The 14,624-nt window shown below is 40.5% G+C and overlaps 1 long non-coding RNA gene across 2 annotated transcripts in view; it reads right to left on the bottom strand.

The window, feature by feature from the left end:
• Window positions 1-14,624, bottom strand: part of LOC310753875 — a 414,572-nt gene that overhangs the window by 148,998 nt on the left and 250,950 nt on the right. Inside the window, exon 3 of one of the 2 annotated variants that reach the window (XR_014543480.1) lies at window positions 471-763. The exons of the other annotated variant lie outside the window; for it this stretch is intronic. This is a non-coding gene — a long non-coding RNA (uncharacterized lncRNA). Of the gene's footprint in view, window positions 1-470; window positions 764-14,624 lie in introns of those variants that run through there. 2 annotated transcript variants of the gene reach the window in all.

The raw sequence follows: 14,624 nt of genomic DNA, 5'->3' as shown, positions 1-14,624 counted from the left end.
CTGCACTCACCACAGTTTAGAGGCCTGAGCAGCTCCCTGCAGCAAGTGACAAAATGGTTTTAAATGTTTTAAGTGCTTTTAATTTGCTGCACTTTAAATGGTGGTTGTTATTTTTTATAATATTCTATAATTTTATTGTTTTAGTTCTGCTTGGGGTTGGATAAGTATTTAGTCAGGGTGGGGAGTAGTTTAATTTTAGCACTATTGTTTCTTGCTTTGCTCCTATTTTTATTATTCTGTTAAGTTATTGTATAGGTTGTATTTTGCCTTTTAAGGGGATGGGTCAGGGTTGCCTGGGAGTGGGCCTCAGCCAATAGAATGGCTGGGGCAGGTTCCACAGGGGGGAATGTATTGGGACACCCGATCTCAGTGAACACAGGCAGCAGGAGGAGTTACGCTAAGACCAGACCATGTCATTACCGAGGAGGCAGAGTAAGTCGTTGTTTGAGGACTATCCCTGCCTGCAGGTCTGGTCCTGACCGGAAGGATACTGGAATCAGCAAGGGAAACCCACATGACCTGAAAGTGTTGCTGTGCAATGCCAGGTCAATGATGAATAAAACCACTGCCATCCACGACCTGATTGTGGATGGAGGATTTGACCTGGCATGTGTGACAGAGACCTGGTTGGAGGAAGCAGATGGGCCTGTCCTTGCCGCTGCTTGTCCAGCAGGTTTCTCTTACGCACAGCAACCCAGGTCATGTGGGCGGGGAGGGGGGGTTGCAGTGATTTTTAGGAAGTTGTTAGTCTGCACCAGGCGTCCTATTGGGAAGACCCAGTTTTCTGAGTGCATGTTCTGGAAGTTGGGCACTAGGGGCAGTACAGGATTCCTATTGGTGTACCGACCTCCCCGCTGCACCAAGGATTCCCTGCCTGAGCTGCTTCAGGTCATGGCGGATATTCTCCTGGAGACACCTAGCTTGGTTGTCCTGGGGGATTTTAACATCCATGCCGACACGACCTTACAAGGGGCCGCTTGGAACTTCATGGAAAGCATGGCCTCCATGGGGCTGTCCCTGAATAAGTTTGGCCCAACTCATTGCCGCGGACATGCCTTAGACTTGGTGTTTACCTCTACGGATGCTGGTGATCTGACACTAACTAAAAGCGAAACAAAAGAAGTGCCATGGTCAGATCACTTCCTGGTGCAACTGGACTTCTCCGCGACCCTTCCCCTCTGCAGGGAGGTGGGACCGATTTGGATGGTCCGCCCCCGCTACTTAATGGATCCAATTGGTTTCCAGAGAGTGGTAGGGGATGTTTTATCCCAAGTTGATGGCCTCTGAGCTGATTCCCTGGTGGCCCGCTGGATTGCGGAGTTAACAAGGGCTATTGACTGTCTGGCTTTGAAACGCCCTCTCCGATTGCACGGAGCCTGGACAGCCCCGTGGTTTTCCCCAGAGCTGAGGGCGATGAAACCATTGTTGAGACGGCTAGCGCGCCAGTGGTGGAAAACTCACTCTGAATCAGACCGGACACGGGCTAGAGCTCAACGTCGAGCCTACCAAGTGGCAATGGCGACGGCGAAGAGGGCCTTCTTCGCCGCCTCCATTGCATCTGCAGAAAACAGCAGCAGGAGACTTTTTCAGGTGGTTCGCAATCTATCGGAACCACCTGCACCATCGGGGCCTGGTAGGGACCCCAAGATCTCTTGCAATGCTTTTGCAAAGTTTTTTGCAGATAAAGTCGCTCAGATTCAGAAGGAGGTAGATTCCACCGTGGGAGCAGGGCCAGGGCGGGAGAGTGCTAGAGTTCTGTCTAGTCCTGTTACATGGGATCAATTCCAATCTGTTACCTCTGAGGATGTGGACAGGCTGCTTGGACAAGTGAAACCGACCACCTGTCTCCTTGATCCTTGCCCATCCTGGCTGATAAAAGCGAGCCGGGAAGGGCTGGGCGATGGGCTCTGCGGGGTGGTGAATGCTTCCCTCTGTGAAGGGAGCCTTCCCAGACCCCCTGAAAGAGGCGGTCATTAAACCGCTTCTTAAAAAAACATATTTAGACCCAGCCAGTGTGGCCAACTATCGCCCAGTCTCAAATTTACTATTCTTGGGCAAGGTGACTGAGTAGGTGGTTGCCGAACAACTCCAGGCATGCCTGGAGGATGCGGACCATTTGGATCCCTTCCAATCAGGATTCAGGCCTCACCATGGAACTGAAACGGCCTTGGTCGCGCTGGTTGATGATCTCCGGCAGGCTAGGGACAAAGGTGAGAGCTATTTCCTAGTTGCGTGATCTCTCAGCGGTGTTTGATACCATCGACCATAACATCCTTCTGGACCGTCTAGAGGGGCTGGGGGCTGGGACCTGGGGGTACTGTTATACACTGGTTCCGCTCCTTTCTCCTGGGCCGTGTCCAGAAAGTGGTGGTGGGGGATGAGTGTTCAGACCCCTGGGCTCTCACTTGTAGGGTGCCTCAGGGTTCCGTCCTCTCCCCCATGCTTTTTAATATCTATATGAAGCCGCTGGGAGAGATCATCAGGGGGTTTGGGCTGGGTATTCATCAGTATGCAGATGACACCCAGCTCTACCTCTCCTTTAAATCAGAACCAGTGAAGGCGGTGAAGGTCCTGTGTGAGTGCCTGGAGGCGGTTGGAGGATGGATGGCGGCTAACAGATTGAGGTTGAATCCTGAAAAGACAGAAGTACTGTTTTTGGGGGACAGGGGGCAGGCGGGTGTGGGGGATTCCCTGGTCCTGAATGGGGTAACTGTGCCCCTGAAGGACCAGGTGCGCAGCCTGGGAGTCATTTTGGACTCACAGCTGTCCATGGAGGTGCAGGTTAATTCTGTGTCCAGGGCAGCTGTCTACCAGCTCCACCTGGTACGCAGGCTAAGACCCTACCTGCCCGTGGACTGTCTCACCAGAGTGGTGCATGCTCTAGTTATCTCCCACTTGGACTACTGTAATGCGCTCTACATGGGGCTACCTTTTAAGGTGACCCAGAAACTGCAATTAATCCAGAATGTGGCAGCTAGACTGGTGACGGGGAGTGGCCGCCGGGACCACATAACACCGGTTCTGAGAGATCTGCATTGACTCCCAGTACGTTTCCGAGCACAATTCAAAGTGTTGGTGCTGACCTTTAAAGCCCTAAACGGCCTTGGCCCAGTATATCTGAAGGAGCGTCTCCACCCCCATCGCTCAGCCCGGACACTGAGATCCAGCGCAGAGGGCCTTCTGGCGGTTCCCTCATTGCGAGAAGTAAGGTTACAGGAAACCAGACAGAGGGCATTCTCGGTAGTGGCACCCACCCTGTGGAACACCCTCCCTTCAGATGTGAAGGAAATAAGTAGCTATCCTTGTCAGCATCGCCCTTGAGCCAGTGCCACCAACTGGACTCATACACTTCAGCCCCGACTGGGCTAGGTAAGCTGGGTAGCACTTCCAGAGACCACCTTCTGCACAGGAACAGGTCTAAGTGCTGTGGACACACAGCTTAGAGTTGTGAGCACCGGATTCACTCCAACAAGAAGACAGTCGTCGCACAGCAGAGTACAGCAGAGTACAGCAGAGCATAAACGACTCGGAGAGCAGCTATGTAGAATATCTTCTTTATTCTATCTATAACTATAATACATAACTATATACAGAGCTAAATGAGGTCTAAACGAAAATGCTGAACTGCACTGAGTGTCTGCAGCTGTTCTTAGCAGCAACCTTATCTATACACACGATCTCTCTCTAACACTCAGTCTCTCTCTCTCTTTGATGTGAGGCTGGAACGGAATCAGTAGAGAGCAGAAACCGCCCCCTCCTCTCTGGAAAATCAGCAGAGAACATCAGCAGATTCTTTGATATGGGAGGGGTGAAATCTCCTCAATCCTATCTTTAGAAGACATCTGAAGGCAGCCCTGTTCAGGGAAGTTTTTAATATTTAATGCTGTATTGTTTTTAATACTTGATTGGGAGCCTCCAAGAGTGGCTGGGGAAACTCAGCCAGATGGGCGGGGTATAAATAATAAATTATTATTATTATTATTATTATTATTATTATTATTATTATTATTATAAATTACAGAAGGGTACCAGACAAGGGTGCCCACTTTCACCATTAATATTCATTTTGGTTTTGGAAATACTAAATCAAGAAATCAGACTAGATCAAGAAATACATGGAATATCCATAGGGGAGAAAATATATAAAATAAAGGCATTTGCTGATGATTTAGTGTTAATGGTGGAAAACCCAAAGGAAAGCATAGCAAAGGCTCTAGAAAAGGACTTCCGGTGGAGCGCGATCCTGCCGCAAGCGAGGATTTTTCCGTGAGGAGAATCCTGCGCTATTTCGGGTGATAAGGGGAGCTACAGGGCGCAGTAGCCCCCAAATTTAATCTCTGGGGGGATATCCGGAGTGACAGGTTCCCAGCGAAGCCAGGAGCAGCCCACCCGGCCGTCAGGTAACTCCAAAAGGAGCAAAGAGAAGGGCTGCGGGCTACGGGAAGCCATTTTCTACACCCGAATAGCGAAGCCCCGAGCTTGCAAGAGAAGCGCTCCATTCTCAAATAGAAGAAATTCGGACCAAATTGGATTATAATTTTATAGCAACAAAATAAGGAAGGATTCGAAACATAAAGAGAAAAGTTGTTTTTTAAAAAATAATATTTATTACTTTTAAACCTTACAAAAAAGAGGAAAAAGAGAAGGAAAAAAAAGGGGGGAGGAAAAAACAAAAAAAAGAAAGAAAATACAATACAATACAATATATAAACAATACAGAACATTAAGACATTAGGCTAAATAAAACAAAGCAACAACAATTTAAAAACATACATCATACCATTTCAATGCCCTATCTTTCATTCCCTCGTTTCATCGACCTCCTCTCACCTCCCTTTTTGTATTCCACTTCTATTAATTATTTCAGCAATTCCTTTCCATCTTTCACTATTTTCTGTCATATAATTTTCTTAACTTATTTTAACCTTATTTTCCATTAATACTGTAATACTGATTAATGCTTAACTCCTTATAACATTTCTACTAAAGCCATGTAATTTCATTCCAACATTTTTCTAACACTCATTAATTTTGCAATATTTCTATAAATAAACTTTAAACTTTTTCCAATCTTCTTCCACCGTCTCTTCTCCCTGGTCTCGGATTCTGCCAGTCCTTTCCGTCAATTCCATATGGTCCATCAACCTGGTGATCTTCTGTCCGAGGCTCTTCTCTTATTCCAAGTCCCTTCTGTGGATCTTCTTCATATTTATACATGCACTTTACTTTGTCTTCTGCTGATCTTGTTCTTAATTTCCTTCCTTTGATGCTGAAGAGTAAGTCTCGGGGAAGCTCCGACTTAGCAATGTTTTTATTCCTTCTCGGCAGTTCAGCCAAATCTCCATAGTTAAAACTGAAATCCAAAAGATATTTCAGGACGTGTTTCAAAATCCATCCAAATCTGAAGGTCCCCACAACTCCAATCTCCTCCTGACCCAAGTCCAGGTCCCAAATGTCAATACATCCCTGCATGGGGGGATCTATCCAACTTTCCTTCTCCAGTCCAAGCAGGGCTCCAATCTTCAAAATCTGACTTTCTCTAAATTCAGTCATGGAAAGCAACAGCAACAACTTATATTCATCAAATTGCCTCTGTGAAGCTGGGGCTCTCTCCTTTTCCAATTGTATTACTTTAGGTTCAACAACAACAACTTTCTCCCTTGCCTTCTCCACAATTTGCCGTGTCAAAGTAGATTCCCGTGTCGATTCCTGAGTAGTTTCTGTATAGATATTCACTTTTTGTCCCAAATTAGTCACTTTTTGTCCCAAGTTATCAATTTTAATAGTCATCGCATCCGTCTTCTTATGGAGCTGTTCCAATGAGTCACTTATCTTGCATAATGCAATCGCTAAGGCTTCTTCTGTCGACATTCTTACCGATCCAAGGTCAATCCCTGGTTCTCACGATTTTTTATCTTGCAGCTGGAGATTCCCCCAGCTCAACTCTTGTAACAGTTTCAAAGGCTCCCTCTAGGACTGGCAGAATCCGAGACTTGGGAGAAGAGGTGGTGGAGGAAGACTGGAAAAAATTTAAAGACTATCTTCAGAAAAATTGTAAAATTAATGAATGTTAAAATTATGTTTGGATTGGCAAAAAGTGGTATTCAGCAACAAAAGTTAATAAGAATATGCAAAAATGAACTGATAAATGGATGAAAATATAGAGTTATAATATGTTATGATATTGAGTTAAAATAAATGAAAGAGGGTAAGGACTTGCTGAATTGATTATGTAAATGGGAATACAAAAAGGGGAGGTGTGAGGAGGTCAAGGAAATAAGCAAATGAGCTTAAAGATATCAAAAAATGGATTCGCTTTTTGTATTTTGTATTTTCTTTTTTTCTCTTCTATGTATCTTTGTATTTTTTGTATTTTGTATTTTTCTTTTTTTCTGTCTTTTTTTTTATTCTGTAAATCTCTGTTCTTTGTAAAACCTTAATAAATATCTTTAAAAAAAAATCAAAGGCTCCCTCTAGAGGGAAACAATTTCTATTTGTATCAATCCTTTTAAGCACAGTTCAAGCAATAAAATCAGTTTCAATTTTCAGTTACTTTTACTCCTTTTTAAACGCAGAAGGAGACAATGGAAACAATGTATTTCTCTTATTTAACTATCTGTCAACATACATTTTGTTCAGAGTCAATGAACTTTTCAAAAATGTCAAACTAGCTAGCAGCCCGTTTCCAGGTTCAGAGCGGTGGTAATTTAACTTTCTTCACTCTCTCTCCTGCAGGCTTGCGCGGTCCAAAATTCCCCCCCTCTTCTCCTGCCTCCAAGGGGGGTTTACTGATTTTAGCCGATGGAAGTTTAACCCTTTACAAAGGACTTTCCAAGACTTTAGCTTGCAGCCTCTTTGCTTCAGTCTATTTACAAAAGGGGAAGGCGGACTTCCTGTTTAGAACCTCCCCGTTTCGGTGCCAAATTAAGACATTTAAAAATCCAATTTTCTGTTCTACTCACGGGTAGTTGTTTTAAGATCAAATTGTCCACAGGAAAAAGTCAGCGCTCTCCGGCAACAGCAATGCGGCTTCACTCCGTGAAAAAAGCAGTCGATTCAAAGCACCGTGCCACTCACCCCACGTCGCTCCGGATCCCCGAAACCGGGTTTCCCTGTGAGTAGGGGAGGTGCAAAAGGTGCCAGCCGAATCCCACGTTCACAGGCTTCTCCCGCCTGTGATTTTTGGTGGGTCCCCGCCTTCGCCGTGGTGGCCAGACCCTAGTTTCCACAAAGCAAATTCCTCCCGATCAGAGGAATTCCGCCATTGTCCGGAGGCGCCAACCCAGAAGTCCTTCCGGTGGAGCGCGATCCTGCCGCAAGTGAGGATTTTTCCGTGAGGAGAATCCTGCGCTATTTCGGGTGATAAGGGGAGCTACAGGGCGCAGTAGCCCCCAAATTTAATCTCTGGGGGGATATCCGGAGTGACAGGTTCCCAGCGAAGCCAGGAGCAGCCCGCCCGGCCGTCAGGTAACTCCAAAAGGAGCGAAGAGAATGGCAGAGCGGGGCTGCGGGCTACGGGAAGCCATTTTCTACACCCGAATAGCGAAGCCCCGAGCTTGCAAGAGAAGCACTCCATTCTCAAATAGAAGAAATTCGGACCAAATTGGATTATAATTTTATAGCAACAAAATAAGGAAGGATTCGAAACATAAAGAGAAAAGTTGGAGTTCAGCTGTCATCTGGAATCAGGACAGATGCAACGCAGCGCGCAGAGCTGGAAAGGGAAAGTGAGTTGCCACTGGCAGTTACTGTTTTCTTTCTCTCCCAGAACTTTATTTAAAAGTAACTCTTTAAGAAGCTACAAAGTATTAAGGCTGCTAAAGCTAGAAAGGGAGAGCAGAAAGTTAAGATTGAAGAAGTTTGAGGTCTTTGATGTAACGGAGGGAAACACAGAGGACTAAAGTGCTTGGTTACTTTCACTTTTAAAAGAACAAAGAACTCCGAAGCGGAAAAGGAGCTTCCGACTCCATTATTAAAACTTTGTTGGAACAACGGTAAGGTGGAAACAGCGGACAAAGGTTGTTTTTCTTTTTTTAGACTTTATTATTGGAATCTTTAATACTAAAAAGCATTATAGCTGCCTCTGTCATTTAAGTACATTAATATTTGCAACTGGGAAACCCCTTATTTTTCCCCCTCTTTTTTTATGAATTGGGAGCCTCTAAATTTAAACTGCGTATACTAAAGGAGGTGTCTGTTATCCTAGTGGAAGGAACGAGTTACTACAATTTGTTTTTCTTCTATTTTTTCTTCCTGGTGAAGGGATATAATACTGAGAAGTGACTTGCGCCTCTTTAGTTTGGGGAAATAATCTGCGCTTGTTTTCTTACTGTTTTCTTTTCTTCATTTTTTTTTTGGAATTACGCCTCTGGAATTCTGTCACTTGGACATAATTTTTTGGAACATTATCAATTGGATATAATTTTGGAAAGGGTTTTTTATGGAAAGATCTCTGGGAAGACTCTTGGGAAGATTTTTGAAAATTTTTGGAAATTCCTTCTCCTTTGGGCAAGGTATTGGATTAATTTGGGAAGCAATTTTTTTTCGGAGGAATAGCCTAATTGGTGGCAAGAAGATTGTTTTGTTCCGGTTTCTGCTTTGATCTCATACTCCTCATCATCCCAAAATTTCGGTTAAATTATATGCTATAATTATAATCTGGAAAATTGATAAAGTGTAAAAATTGGTTTTAATTAATATTTGAAGACTGTTAGAATATTTAATAAAGATGACACACCAGCAAAAGAAGGGGGCAGATGGGGGGACACCAGCAGAGAGGAAAGGGTCTAAACAAGAAACAGAGTTTAAAGCAGAAATTTTGAAGATGTTTGCTGAAATAAAACAAAGTGAAAAGAATTTAGAATCAAAATTAGAATCAGTAGATAATAAGATTGGGAAAATGGATAAAAAAATTGATGAGACAGTTAATGAACTTAAAGGTCAATTAAAAGAGGTATCTAAGAGAACTCAATCACTGGAGGAGGGATTTAAGAGGACGAAACAAGAAATGAAGGAAGTGAAGCGAGAAGAAGAGAGGATTAGAGTGGAGATGTTGGAATTAAATAGATCACAAGAAGAAATTAAAGATTCAATTGCTATGAATGAACTGCGACAGAGGGAAATCAACCTGAGGCTGAGAGCTGTTCCGGAAATTCAGAATGAAAATATCAAAGAGAGATTGATATCGGAATTAGCCCAATGGATGGAATTACCAATAGAAGAGGTAGCTAAAACAGTACAAAATGCATTCAGAATGAGAGTAAGAACATCTAAAACAAGAAAATTTCCAGGAGACTGTTTAATCACTTTTAAGGATAGGGAAATGAGAAATTTGATACTACAGAAGAACAGAGAGGAAAGACTGTATATAGATGGAAGTTACATAATCATCTTTAAAGACATACCAATAAGATTATTGAAATGAAGAGACCTATACAAACCATTGGTACAGGTCCTTAAGAAAAACAACATTGAATTCAGGTGGGAATTTCCGGAGGGAATTTCATTTTTTTACAAAACTAAAAAGCGCAGATTGACGAGTCCAGAAGAAACAGGGAAGTTTCTGAGAAGGTATAAGGAACTAAAAGCAGAAGATGGAGAAATTGGAGAAGTCAAAGGAGCAGAAAAAGGAGCAGGTGCCAAGGATGAATCAGAATCGGGGAAGAAGAAGAAGAGAATGGGAAAAAGTCAGAAGAAGAAAAAGAAGAGGAAGAAGATAAATTATAAAAGAGAAAAAAGTAAACTAAATTTATTTAATTGGAAATTGCCATGGCACTAAAATTATGGAATTGGAATATTAATGGGATGAATGAGGGGAAAAAAACGGAATAAAATTGAACAATTCTTAAAAAAGAAAAATCTGGACATTATATGTTTACAAGAGACACACATCGCAAGGAAACACAGAAAAATTTTGATTAACAAAAGATTAGGAAACGAATTTGTATCTTCAGATAAAAAGAAAAAAAAGAGGGGTAGTTCTATATATTAAAAGTAAAATTGAATCACAACAAATCTTCAAAGATGAAGATGGAAGGATGATAGCAGTACAGATCGAATGGCAGGGCGAAAACTTGATAATTGTCGGGATCTATGCACCTAATGGAAATAAGACAGACTTCTATAAAACCTTAGAAGAAAAATTGTTTGAGTATATGGACCAGAAAATTATAGTAATGGGAGATATGAATGGAGTGGTCTCATTGGAAATGGATAGACTAAGAGATGGATCAAGCAAAGAAGGAAAACTGCCTAAGACTTTTTTTTCAATGGTCAAGAATTACAATTTGATCGATATTTGGAGACTCAGATATCCATTGGAAAAACAATTCACTTATTTTTCTGAACCAAATCAGTCAATGTCAAGAGTAGATCAAATATGGGTCTCGAATGAATTGACCCCAAGAATTCTTCAAATTGAGATCCAACCAAGAATAATTTCAGACCACAATCCAATAAAAATGGAATTGAAAGGATTCGAGGAAAGAACTTTTAGATGGAGAATTAATGATTACCTCTTTGACGATCAAAAAATTATTGAAAAAGCACAAAAGAAATTAACTGAGTATTTTGTGGATAACGGTAATAAAGGAACGAAGATGAGCGTAGTATGGGATGCAAGCAAGGCAGTGATGAGAGGCTTTTTTATCCAACAGAATTCATTGAAGAATAAGAACAGAGAAAAAGGGAAAAAAGAAATTCTAAAGCAGATAATGGACAATGAACAAAAATTAATCAAGAAACCAAATAATTCAAAAATAAAACAAGAGATTAAGACTCTACAAGCACAATTTGCAATGATTATAAATAAAGAAATAGAATTGAATATTAAAAGGTTAAGACAGAAAAATTTTGAATTCGCGAACAAATCTGGTAAATGGCTTGCGTGGCAAACCAAAAAAAGAAAGGCGCAAAATACAATTAATAAAATTATCGTAAACGGAGAAGAGGTTGACAATCCGAAAGGAATTAGAAAAGGATTCTTGGACTTTTACAGACAAGTATATAAAAATAGAGAAAGAAATAATATGAGGAAAATAGAGCGATTTTTGAAAGAAAAAAAGGTGCAGAAGATCCCGGCAGAAAAGAAAGACCAACTGAATGCTCCAATAGGAAATGAGGAGATAAAAGAGGTTATAAAGGAACTGAAAAGGGGGAAAGCCCCTGGACCAGATGGATTCACATCAGGCTACTATAAAGAACTGAGAGATGCTTTAATGACACCATTGAAAGAAGTCATGAATAATATTTTAAAAGAAAGAGACATCCCGGAAACATGGAAAGAAGCATTTATTACACTTATCCCTAAACAGGACTCAGACTTAACACAAGTTAAAACTATAGGCCTATTTCACTGCTCAATACAGATTACAAGATATTTGCAGGGATTTTAGCGAACAGACTGAAAAAGATATTGCAAGAAATTATTCACAAAGATCAAGCGGGTTTCCTTGCAGGCAGGCAGTTGAAAGATAACATAAGAAATGTAATCAATATTTTGGAATATCTGACTGCCAGGAATGAGAAACAAGCTATATTAATGTTTGTAGATGCGGAAAAGGCCTTTGACAATATTGCTTGGGATTTTATGTTGAAGAATTTGGAGTATATGGATGTAGGGATAGAGTTTTTAATGGGATAAAGGCAATCTATACAGAGCAGAAAGCAAAATTAATTGTTAATAATGTGACTACAGAAGATATCAAAATAACAAAAGGAACCAGACAGGGATGTCCACTTTCTTTCTTTTTTTTTTTTTAAAAAAATAATATTTATTGAAATTTCAAAAAATTACAAAAATAAAGAAAAATAAAACAAAAAATACAAAATACAGAAAAATAAAAACAATTATAAACAAGTCAATCTTTCCATATCTTATCTTTCATTTGCTTATTTCCTTGACCTCCTCACACCTCCCTTTTTTGTATTCTAGTTCAGTTAGTTAATTCAGCAAATCCTTTCCATCTTTGTTTTTATCTTAGTAATTTATCTTAATATATTGTAACTTTACATTCTCACCTGTTAACAATCCATTTTTACTTACTCCTTTGTAACATTGCTGCTAAAACCACATAACTTCATTCCAGCATCCTTCTAACATTCCTTAATTTTACAATATTTCTGTAGATAGTCTTTAAATTTCTTCCAACCTTCTTCTACCAACTCTTCTCCCTGGTCTTGGATTCTGCCAGTCATTTCCGCCAGTTCCATGTAATCCATCACCTTCATCTGCCATTCTTCCCGGGTGGGTAGATCTTGTGTCTGCCAATACTTTGCGATAAGTATTCTTGCTGCTGCTGTAGCATACATAAAGAAAATTCTATCCTTCTTTAACACCGATTGGCCGACCATGCCCAGGAGAAAGGCCTCTGGTTTCTTCAGAAAGGTATATTTAGATACCTTTTTCATTTCATTATAGATCATCTCCCAGAAAGCCTTAATCCTTGGGCATGTCCACCAAAGGTGAAAGAATGTACCTTCAGTCTCTTTACATTTCCAGCATTTATTATCAGGCAAATGATATATTTTTGCAAGCTTGACTGGTGTCATGTACCACCTGTAAATCATTTTCATTAAATTCTCTCTTAGAGCATTGCATACCGTAAATTTCATACCTGTGGTCCATAACAGTTCCCAGTCAGCCATCATAATGTCCACAGGGATGTCCACTTTCACCACTACTATTTATAATGGTCCTAGAGGTTTTTTTAAGGTCGATGAGACAAAATGAATTAATAAAAGGGGTAACAGTTGGCCAGAACGAGTACAAAGTGAAAGCCTTTGCAGATGATCTAGTAATTACAATTGAAGAACCATTAGAAAGTGTAAAAGAGGTATTGGATGAGATTGAGAAATTATTGGCTTCCAGGTGGAAAAATCAAAATTGGAAACAGAACTGTTAGATCCCAAAACTAAGATACTTTCAAGAATGTATAACTTGCTGTTAAAATGGAACACGCAGGATGAAACGGTTAAATCTGCTATGATTAAATGGGCACAAGATGTTGGACATAACATTATGTTTGCTGACTGGGAACAGTTGTGGACCACTGGTATGAAATTTACGGCATGTAATGCCAAATCTTTGGCCCAATGAATCAATCTTTGGGCCAAAGATTTTGGATACAATATACAACTGAATGATTGGATAAAATTTAATGAAATTTACTGCGTGTACTACAATAAAAGAAAATGTGATGAAGATGATGTATAGATGGTATGTAACACCAGTGAAGCTAGCAAAGATGTATAAAGTAAGTAATAAATGTTGGAAATGTAAAGAAAAAGAAGGAACATTTTATCATATGTGGTGGGAATGTAAAAAAGTAAAAAGCTTTTGGGAGATGATATATAATGAGATGAAAAAAATGTTGAAATATACATTTGTTAAGAAACCAGAAGCATTTTTACTAGGAATAATAGGAAATGAAGTTAATAAGAAAGAATGGAAGTTGTTTTTATATGCGGTAACAGCAGCAAGAATGTTGTTGGCCCAAAAATGGAAACAAGAAGAACTGCCTACGATTGAAGAGTGGAGAATGAAATTGACGGACTACGCGGAACTTGATAAATTAACAGGAAGGATCCGGAATCACCGTGACCAGAGATTCACTGAAGACTGGACTAAATTTACAGAGTATATGCAAAAATTATGTGATGATCAGACAACGTTTGTAGGTTTTCAGGAAGTTCTGTGAAAATGTAAGGTAGAAAAAATAAGGTATAAATAAGATGTTAAGGTAGTGCAATATTAAGTAAGAAATGTGGAAGAAGTAAATAAAATGGAGAATTTTCAGACAGGCTGAGGGAAGTCAAAAAAGAAGGTGTTGGTGATAAATAAGATGTTTTGTTTTGTATGTTTTTATATTGGAAAATTAATAAAAAAATATTTAAAAAATCAAATAAAATGAATATCTTGTCGGAATCTCCGTTCGACCGAGCTGATAAGGCTCATCTTCAGAATCGCCTCCCGATGATTAATTGACGACCTGATCCTTTGATAAGGCCTCAGGCACGTCGTCCCAGCAGAGCATCAAAACAGCACGCGGAAGGATGAGATAGTATGAGCTACATTGCTATGCTTTATTTTCTAGCTACGCAGAGAGCAAAGAAATATACATCCTCTCCCTGTGAGAGCAGAGAGCAACTGAACAAAGGAACAAAGGAAACAAGAAACCACTAACGTCACATCCAGTCTCCCTTTCCCGTGAGACTGCAAGGTCTCTGGAATGTAAACAGAGTCCTGTGACTCCCAGCAGCTGCTCAGTGAGAAACAGAAACTAACACATCTTGCCAAAACTCCTGTTCCTTTTTCAAATGATTCACATAATAGGTAAAGATGATTATTTTAAAAAATGGAAAACGGACCTAACAAAATTTATATGGCAAGGCAAAAAGCCACAGATCAAGCACAAATTATTAACCGACATAAAAGAGCGGGGTGGCTTTGGACTCCCAGACCTGAGAATATATTACGATGCAGCATGCTTTAGTTGGATCAGAGACTGGATTAAGTTAGATAATAATGACATTTTAGACTTGGAGGGATGGAATAACAGATACGGTTGGCATGCCTATCTAATTTACAACAAAGTGGCGGTGCATAAAGAATTTCTAAGCCATGT

The sequence above is a fragment of the Podarcis filfolensis genome (genome assembly GCF_964270895.1).
Source record: "Podarcis filfolensis genome assembly, chromosome: W".
Lineage (NCBI taxonomy): Eukaryota > Metazoa > Chordata > Lepidosauria > Squamata > Lacertidae > Podarcis > Podarcis filfolensis.
Note: the sequence above shows the minus strand (reverse complement) of the source record. Positions and strands in the feature narration are given on the sequence as shown.